Source organism: Apium graveolens, chromosome 4 (genome assembly GCF_009905375.1).
Source record: "Apium graveolens cultivar Ventura chromosome 4, ASM990537v1, whole genome shotgun sequence".
NCBI lineage: Eukaryota > Viridiplantae > Streptophyta > Magnoliopsida > Apiales > Apiaceae > Apium > Apium graveolens.
In genome coordinates, this window is record NC_133650.1 from 41,294,228 (window position 1) to 41,303,968 (window position 9,741).

A 9,741-nucleotide genomic window follows, 5' to 3' on the forward strand; every position below is an offset into this window, starting at 1 on the left:
TCAATCTTCCTCTTCCAGGGAGAAGTATTCAAATACTACAATTGCTCTTCACCTGTGTCATCTTCACTATCTGAATTCCCCAATAAGTCTTTTTCTGGGGCATCAGACCTTAGCAATTGATCAAGTTCGGATGTGACCACTGAATTGACCAACTCCACTTTTAAGCACTCCTCATTATCAGTAGGAAATTTCATAGCATTGAACACATTAAAAGTCACATCCTGATCCATCACTCACATTATAAGCTCACCCTTCTGCACATCTATCAAGGTCCAGCCAGTGGCCAAGAAAGGTCTTCCCAAGATTATGGGAATCTTCTTATCCTCCAAGAAATCAAGAATTACAGAATCAGCATGAAAGATGAGTTAATCAACCTTGACCAAGACATCTTCCACAATACCTCACGGATATGTAATAGAACGGTTGGCCAACTACAAGGTCATATAAGTTGGTTTGGGATCAGGTAAGTCCAACTGCTTGAAGATTGACAAGGGAATCAGATTGATGCTAGCTCCCAAGTCACATAAGCATCTGTCAAAAGACACTTTTACAATAGTACATGGAATAGTGAAGCTTCCTAGATCTTTAAGCTTCGGAAGTAACTTTTGCTGCAGCACAACACTGCATTCCTCCGTGAGAGCGACAATCTCTAAATCATCTAGCTTCACCTTCTGAGAGAGAATACATTTCCTGAACCTTGCATAACTAGGCATTTGCTCGAGAGCCTCGACAAAAGGTATGTTGATATGAAGTTTCTTGAACACCTCCAGAAACTTCTCAAATTGCTTGTCCGGCTTTTTCTTCTGCAGCCGCTTAGAAAAAGGCGGTGGAGGATAGATCTGTTTCTCCCCTGTATTACCCTCAGGCGGAGTGTGGTCAACAGTAGTTTCCTTGGTTCCACTTCTTCATCCTGCTGCTTTGCATTTTCTCAGCCCCAGCTTCTTTAGTTAACTCTTGCGTTTGTTCGGAATTCGCAACCTTCCCAGACCTCAAAGTGATTGCCTTTACCTGCTCCTTAGCTTACCTCTTTCCTGGCACTTCAGTGTCACTAGGCAATATACCAGGTTGATGATTTAGCAAGGCATTGGAAATTTGCCCTATTTGATTTTCCAAGGTCTTGATAGAAACAGCTTGACTCTTGCACATAAGCTTCAACTCTTTTAATTCAGATTTTTCATTAGCTTGTTGCAGCTGGAGTTGTTGTCTTGGTGCATACTACGGTTGCTGAAAACTAGGGGGTTGTATTGCTTAGCTGGATACTGTTGAAAAGGATGTTGAACCGCATTCTGAGTTTTGCTCCAGCTGAAATTAGGATGACTACGGTTATTAGGATGATAGGTGGCTGGCACAGGTTGCTGCGATCGCTGGAAGTTGCTCACAAACTGAGTTGATTTACTAGAAATTGCACACTGATCAGTCTTATAGGCACCATACAAAGTTCACAGACACTAGTGATTTGATTAACTCCATAATTCACCAAGGTGTCCACCTTCATCATCAAAGCCTTAAGTTGGGCAGCGATAGCAGTTGCTGCATCCAACTCTAGAATTCCTACTACTTTTCCCTAACTCGGTCTCTGGGAAGGATTTTGGTAGTCATTAGCAGCCATCAGTTCAATAAGTTCATAAGCTTCATCGTAGCTCTTAGCCCACAAGGCTTCTCCTGATGCTGCATCAAGCATGGGTCTAGAAGTAGCAGCCAATCCATTATAGAAATAGTTGATAATCATCCAATTAAGCATGCCATGGTGTGGGCACTTCCTTAGCATCTCCTTATATCGATCCCAAGACTCACACAGAGATTCGCTAGTTTACTGCGCAAACTGGGTAAGAGCATTCCTGATTGCAGCAGTCTTCGCCATGGGGAAGAATTTAGTGAGAAACTTTTAAGCAAGATCTTCCCAAGTGGTGATTGTGGCGCCCTCCAAACCCGGGTCAGAAGTTTGGGGTCCACACACACACACCTTATTTATAACCTGCCTATAACAATAATAAAGATAATAATAATATGCAGTGACCCTACTTACCAACTACCACGGACCGCAACAGGCTAAAGTATGCACACAAGCCACACACACACACTTTATATTATAACGTCCAAATCCCAACTATTCAAACTTAGAACTGAACATTAAACATTATTACAAACTTTTACAACTTAAACTATCTCAAAAGCTGCCAGCTAGCTTAACTCGATCAACCTGGACCCCTAGCTCTCGCACTGGATTGGGGATCCTCGCTACCAACTGAAAGGAATATGTCCTAAGTCCAATCATGTATTAGGATTTAGGAATAACTTTTATGTAATCTGTTTTGATTTCATTGATATTAATAAAGACTTGTTTTGTTTTATTACGGGCTTTATCTATTTAAGTGTTTAAATAAGATATACCATAGTTTAGAGTAAAGCTTTTTATGGATTATGATGAGATCATAATAGTGAGACCTAAAAAGATGATAACTCTAAACTTAAATAGTTCCTGGTCATAGGATTACTAACTGGTAATTAATAATCTGCAAAGATCGGTACATACTATGCTTGCTTCATTATGAAGAATGTCTGTTCTCATAGACATTTGTGTGGTGACACTATAGCTAGTATGTAGGTGCTTATTATGGAATAAGTTCACTGAACATGACTCGCCCAGCTGAACAACTGATGGAGTTCACTCACGTGTCAGCAGTTGTTCGCTTAGTGATAGTTGTACAAGTATCCTTAGACTTGAGGTCATCATAGTCATCTTGTGTACACTGAACTATGCTTTGGTTTAGTTCTTAGTCTCCAGGGACAATTATTAGGGCTCTTCTGGGTATAGGAATTTGTACACGAAGATAGTGTATGATCAATAAAGGATCTACCCCTTCCAGTGAAGGAAGCGAATGTTCAAGGCTGATCCACTTATGCTAGTTCAGGAATCTCTGGCCAGAGTAAATGAAATTAGAAAGGAGTTTCTAATTTGCATAGAACTACGCATAATAGATGGTAAGCAAGTGATTGAATTAGATAGGCTTGACACGGGATCCATGCCTTGTATTTAATCGGGACATTATAGGGTAGAAGGAGTTTATTGTACGATAACTATTCACTGACAGGTTCTTGGTATTCTAAGCAGTGAATTCATATTATCCGGATAGTCGCGATATGTTGAGAAGCATCACTCACGATGTAGAATAAATGTGATTAATTAATTAATCATATTTAATAAATTAGAGAATTTATATAAATAATGATAAAATAGTTTTATTATTATTTATTTCTACTACCGGCTTAATATTGAACCTACAGGGTCACACCATAAAAAGAGAATGATTTTATGGTGGAGGAATTAATTAATAATCGCTAATAATTATTTATTTGTGAAATAAATAATTAATTGGTAAATTTAATAATTGATTAAATGAGATTTAATTGATTATAAATTAATTAAGAAAAGTTCTTAATATTATTAATTAAGGATTTAATTTTTGGAAATTAAACCAAGAGAGAGAATTAATTCTAAAGTGTTTAGAAAAAGGATTAATAATTAAAAGGTGTTTTAATTATTAATGAGAATAATAAATGGGTTAATAATATTATTATTTATGGGAAAATTTCAGCTGAAAATTTTGACTATAAATACAATATTATAGACCCTATTTTATTCTAACCCCAGAAACCCAAAAGTTTCAGAAAACCAAATTCTCTCCACCTCCTCCTCCTCCTCCTAAAAGTCGTTTTCTTGGTGGATACCGGTGGAGTGCTTCACATTTGAGGAGCAACTACTAAGGATCTCTGATCATTGTCTCCGAATTGTTTTAAAAGGTTAGATTCGATCCCTCGAATTTTTATTCACGATTTATATGCTTTTATTTGGATTTTGTATGTGTAAAAGTGTTTTACCATGACCCCGCTGCGTTAAAAATCCAACACCAACTGGTTCCTTCTTAACTGGAAAAGAACATAAACAACATCGCTCAAATGTGCTAACTAGCTCAGTAAGTCACAATGACAAGACTGAGAATAATGATCATCAAGTGAAAAGGGTTATGATATCAAGTGAATAATGAATAATGATTTAGAATTGGATATTATATTTTCTTTTTAAAAACCAAGGTTAGGTTGCAGATCAGTCACACAATAACCCCGAGCAAGGCACACAACTCTACTCTAATTACTGGATCCAAGGCACACATTGGCCTAACTTGACCACCAATCTGGTCTGACCACGAATCTGGTCCACAATTTTATAAAACAATCCCATTCTAACATAATAACAGAATAAACAATGTAAAGCAATAAACAAAATTATAAGAAACATTGGATATTCAACAATGAAATGGTTTCAGTATTCACAAAGGATCAATATGTTAATTTCAAAGAATGGTTGTTACGTAATGAAAGAATTGGATAACAAAGGAATCAATTTTTCAAGGTTACAAGGATTTGGTCTTTCAAGGCATAAGGTACAATGGCTTGAATATGTAAGCAATTTGATTCAGTGTTTGGCATTTAGTTTGTATGTATTTGTGGAGTAGTATCGTATATCTGTGGTTCGTATTCGGGTATGCAACAATCAATGGTTCCGAAGAAATAAGGTTTACGGCTCAAAGATCAACAACTGGAATCAAGGTTTAGGGTTCAGTGCTTCAAAGCACTTGCAATATGAAACAAGACTATTAATCAACTATAATATATCTCGAGAAAGTTCAGAACACTTGCCTGATACTAGCTTCTTATACTTCACTAACTTCCAATTACAACCGTCTTACTCTTCGACTATCTGCTTTCCTTTCCTAAGCCTTTCCTCTTCTGCTAACATATCATAAGCATCTATCAATACTCAACTCATACGATTCTATTTGATATACACTTCTATCCACCCTTCGTTTTACCCAAATCCGACTAACGGATTGAAAGTTATGCTATAAACAAGTAAACACCGAACATAAAGATGGAAAATCAACCAAAAATTTACATATAACACATAACACATCAAACAATCAATGATATATCATTTATAAAGGAGTCTTGGATCATAAACAAGCTTTCGGGTATTTAATATGATTTTTAAAACATTTTTCGGAATTAACACGGGTCGTTGGATCCATTTTAAAGCAATAAAAAGGGTTCAGTTGGCCACATCTAGCTTCAAAATAATTTTCTAGTAATTATCGAGGCTTGAAAACAATTTAAAATAATATTTTAAAGCTCGAAACTATTTCTCAGAATTTTTAAATTATTTTTAAATAATTAAATCTAATTAAATAATTGATTAAAATTAATTAATAATTAATTAAATCAATCAATTAATTTTTGAATTAATTGACCAATTAATCAATTAATTATTAATTAACTAATTAATTAACTAATTAATTCAGATTTATTTTTGAATTAAAAAATAATTTTTGGAATTAAAATAATAATTTTTGGGATTTTCGGAAATTAAAAACGAATTTTTATAATTAAAATAAATAGAAAATATGATTTTAAACATTTTTAAAACAAGAATCCAATTTCTGCAATATCCAGAAACTTTAGGGACTAAACTTCACCATCTTCAAAAGTACAGGGACTAAACTGCAATTTTGTAGTTTAATCGCCGGAAAATTACGGGGATGGCCGGAGAACACGTTACCGGTATCCTCATAGCACCAACTCCTCCATATATGATCTATACATCACCAAGAATCTATTCATGCAATCAAAACACATCAATAACCCCTGAGTTGGCCGAAATTTGGCCAGGAAGTTCGCCGGTTTCCGGCGAGCTCGGCGTAACTTTAAAAACACAACTCCCTTCGATTCAGGAATCCTCTATTAACGAGCTATGCACCAATCGATTGAAAATTTCATAAGGAACACAACCCACTATATTTCAACAACTAATAACCCCTAGAACAAAAAGCCCTAAATTTCAATTAAGAACATTCATACGGGTTATAAACCTTAATTTTAAAATTCAAAGATTAAACTCAATTTTGAACATATTATTGAACTCCAAATCAGTCATATGACATATGAAAATCATCAGGAAAACAAGCTCTATAACATGCAATCATCAAATCATTCAAACAATCATCCGAACAAAAATTTCATATTTTTTTATCAAAATAATTTGAAAATAAATAAAAATATAGATTATAAACCTTTGATTCTGCAGTTCTAGAACTTGTATAATCTGATAGTACTCTTCAAACCCTTCGTTTTGGTTACTCAAGCTTTCCAAACGGATTTCAATAACACCTCCGAATTGCTGTTTGATTCTTGAAAGTTTATATGAATATATAGATTTTCTCTGTAAAATTATATAATCACTGTTTGCAAATGATTTTCGGTACGAAATAAAATACGGTAAAGGCTATTTATAATTACGGAAAATTAGTATCCCTTTGGATCATTCCGGATATAAAATGGTACGTTTATTTATTTATAAAAACAGATCCAAACGGTACCGGTTTTGGGATAATTATCCAAATCAGTACAATTTGTACTGCAGTCTTGGTCTCAGCGCCTGGTTACACGTATTATGAGCTGATAATTGTAATAGTTTAATAAAAAGATCCCGTTTATCGAAAATACGAGTTTTATTGATTTACCGAAACGAATAATGTATCGAAAATATTGCGCCGGGACCCGCGCAAGACAAACCGTACGCCGGATCAAAAAGTTGGAACATGGAAAATGCTCGGTATATTGCAATTACGTTAGGAAGGAGGTTTCGGAAGAGTTTCGGGTTATAAAAACGTAAAAACGGGTGACGTCGGTTGGTTCCCGATTATATAAAATAGTTTATAGATACTCGGAAAAAGATTTTATAAAATCTATAAATTTTCTATAAAATCATAAATCAACATAAAAATAAATAGGAAGATATGACAATTATCTATATTTTATTTTGGACATATAAAAATCAAAATACTCAATTAATATTATTTTTAAACATCCAAACACATATACCACTTAACAGATAATTCACAAAATAAATACTGGACATGCATAATATTTATTTATTAGCAAAAATAGTTACATGATATATCCCAGATATTACATCCTTCCCCCTTAAAAGGATTCTGTCCTCAGAATCTCCTAAGGAAACAAATGAGGGTACTTTTCTCTCATATCACTTTCTAACTCCCAGGTTGACTCTTCAACCTTTCGGTTTCTCCACAGTACTCTTACTAATTTTACCACTTTATTTCTTAACACTTTCTCTCTTTCATCTAGAATCTCTATCGGACTCTCTATATATGATAAATCTTCTTGAAGTTCTACTGGCTCATATTCGATTACATGCCTAGAGTCTGGATTATACTTCTTAAGCATCGATACGTGAAAAACATTGTGAATGTGCTCCATGTGCGGAGGTAACGCCAACTCGTAAGCTACTTTTCCAACGCGCCTTAAAATCTCAAAAGGTCCGACATATCTTGGGCTCAGTTTTCCTTTCTTTATAAATCGTGTCAATCCTTTCCACGGGGATACTTTCTGTAATATAAGATTTCCTTCTTCAAATTCCATATCTTTCATTGATTGATCTGCATATTTCCTTTGACGGTCTTGTGCTTCTATCAATCACTTATGGGTAACTTCAATAACTTCCTTCGTCTGTTGCACCAATTCAGGTCCAAGTATTTTGCGTTCTCCTACTTCATCCCAATACACGGAAGATCGACATTTGCGTCTATAAAGAGCTTCATAGGATGGCATCCCAATACTGGCATGATAATTGTTGTTGTAAGAAAATTCTATCAAGGGTAAATGCTCGTCCTAACTTCCTTTGAAATCAATGGCACAAACACGTAACATGTCATCGATCGTCTGAATTATCCTTTCGCTTTGGCCGTCCGTCTGTGGATGGTAAGCCGTACTCATATTCAGTCTCATTCCTAAACATTCTTGAAAACTTTTCCAAAACCTCGAATTAAATCTCGGATCTCGATCGGATATGATAGATACAGGGACTCCATGACGAACTACGATTTCTTTCAGGTACATATGGACTAACTTGTCTAGTGAAAATCTTTCATTTATAGGCAGAAAATGAGCTGACTTGGTAAGTCTGTCCACTATAACCTAAATGGCATCATGATTGGCTTTTGTCCTTGGTAATCCGACTATGAAATCCATGACAATATGCTCCCACTTCCACTCTGGAATTTCTAATGGTTGCAACAATCCACTTGGTCTCTGATGCTCTGCTTTAACTCTCTGACATGTATAACATCTACTAACCCATTCCACAATTTCCCTCTTCATATCTGGTCACCAATAATTTTCCTTTAAATCTCTGTACATCTTGGTACTTCCTGGATGGAGTAAATACCTTGAATTATGAGCTTCCTGTAAAATTTCATTCTTCAACTCCGTTACTGGTGGAATCCAAATTCTAGAAGAGAACCTAAGAATACCTTGATCATCATTTTGCGTGCATAATTCCTCTCCTACCAAACGATTAATGTCCTGATCCATTATCTCTACTTGACACTTTCTTATCTTTTCTAACAACTTCGGCTGGAAAGTCATACTATACACTATTGCTTCATCAGGCTTGCAAACTCTAATCTCCAATTCCAGTTTCTGAAATTCCTTGTATATCTCTTTGGGTACTGATAACACAATCAACTTTTCTTTCCGACTTAACGCATCAGCCACGATGTTTGCTTTACCGGGATGATAGTTAATTGTGCAATCATAATCCTTAATCAACTCTAACCATATTCTCTGTCTCATATTAGGCTCCTTCTGCGTGAATATGTACTTCAAGCTTTTGTGATCCGTATAAATCTCACATTTCTCTCCACATAGATAATGTCTCCAAATCTTCAAAGCGAAAATTATGGTTGCTAGCTCTAAATCATGGGTATGATACTTTTGCTCGTGTGGTTTCAACTGCCTTGACGCATACGCAATAACCTTATCGTGTTGCATCAGAACACATCGGAGTCCTTTATGAGAAGCATCGCTATAGATTACAAAATTCCCGTGATCATCTGGAAGTGACAAAACAGGTGTCGTAATTAATCTTTGCTTCAATTCCTGAAAACTTTCTTCACATTTATTTTCATTCCATATTAACTTTTCATTCTTCCGTGCAAGCTTCGTCAGTGGTGTTGCAATCCTTGAGATATTTTGAATAAATCGGCGATAATATCCCGCTAATCCCAAGAAACTTCTTACCTCTGTTGGTGTTCTCGGTCTTTCCCAATTTGTAATTGCTTCAATCTTCGTTGGGTCCACTTTGATCCCTTCATTACTGACTATGTGTCCTAAGAACTGAACTTCCTATAACAAAAACTCACACTTTGAAAATTTAGCGTATAACTTTTTCTTTCTCAAAATCTCCAAAGCTGTCCTCAAATGTTCTGCATGATCCTCTTCTGTCTTTGAATAAATCAAAATATCATATATAAACACAATAACAAACTTGTCCAAGTATTCCTTGAAAATTATGTTCATCAGGTACATGAATGCTGCCGGGGCATTGGTCAATCCAAATGACATCACGAAGAATTCATAATGTCCATACCTTGTCCTAAAAGCTGTCTTTGGTATATCCTCTGGCTTAATCTTTAGTTGATGATATCCCAATCTCAAATCAATCTTGGAGAAGTACTTGGCTCCTTTCAATTTGTCTAACAAATTATCAATTCTGGGTAACGGATACTTGTTCTTGATTGTAAGCTTGTTGAGCTCCCTGAAGTCGATGCACAGTCTCATGCTTCCATCCTTCTTCTTGACAAATAGTACTGGTGCGCCCCACGG

At 35.6% G+C, this 9,741-nt stretch overlaps 1 non-coding gene across 1 annotated transcript; it reads left to right on the plus strand.

The window, feature by feature from the left end:
- The first annotated feature begins 1,739 nt into the window (after positions 1 to 1,739).
- On the plus strand, positions 1,740 to 1,846 carry LOC141722219 (small nucleolar RNA R71). The gene has a single exon (XR_012575241.1). It is a non-coding gene; the product is annotated as a small nucleolar RNA R71 (small nucleolar RNA).
- The last annotated feature ends 7,895 nt before the right edge of the window (positions 1,847 to 9,741 follow it).